At 41.0% G+C, this 617-nt stretch overlaps 1 protein-coding gene across 3 annotated transcripts in view; it reads left to right on the forward strand.

The window, feature by feature from the left end:
• Positions 1-617, forward strand: part of scn8aa (sodium channel, voltage gated, type VIII, alpha subunit a) — a 43,847-nt gene that overhangs the window by 22,750 nt on the left and 20,480 nt on the right. The window lies entirely within an intron of this gene.

Here is a 617-nt window from a genome sequence, read left to right on the forward strand (position 1 = left end):
TGTTTGTTTCAGTGGGACCAGCCTGCCACTCTGCTGGTTGGCTGACTGGTGGGAGGCCTGCATTAATATTTCATGGAGCCTGATCGATGAGCTGCTCTAAAATGGTGCCTGAATCACGGCTTGGATAACTCAACCTGGCCATTTCCACTATTAGTGCTTTTGAGAAAATTTGTTGTTTTACTTTTAGTATCACAATTGTAAACACAAGTTGTGTCAGTGTCTCAAAACAAACAAGTCTAGTTATTGCAATGATGAACTCACTCACTGTATGTGTGTGTGTGTTTGTTTGCATAAATGTGAACACCTATAAATTACAATTGAAGCAGCACAGAGATGTGTTATTTACCACTTCCACTCCAGAATAATTTACCCGAAAAGGCCAATGGGTGGTACAGGTGGATATTCCTTGGTCACCATGATTAAATATGAGTCATCATCTTAAACACACACACACACACAACCTTTCATGTACTTACATTGTGCATTTATTCATTATATTGGCTTTATGATTGAGGATAACCCTCAGTAATTCATTACAGCTGTTAAGAGGCCACAGAAGTGCCATTTCATCCTCACTGACTACAGAACAGCTGGCACACACACACACCCACCCACCC

This window comes from Morone saxatilis, unplaced genomic scaffold, assembly GCF_004916995.1.
Source record: "Morone saxatilis isolate NCDOM2014 unplaced genomic scaffold, NCSU_SB_2.0 Contig15, whole genome shotgun sequence".
NCBI lineage: Eukaryota > Metazoa > Chordata > Actinopteri > Moronidae > Morone > Morone saxatilis.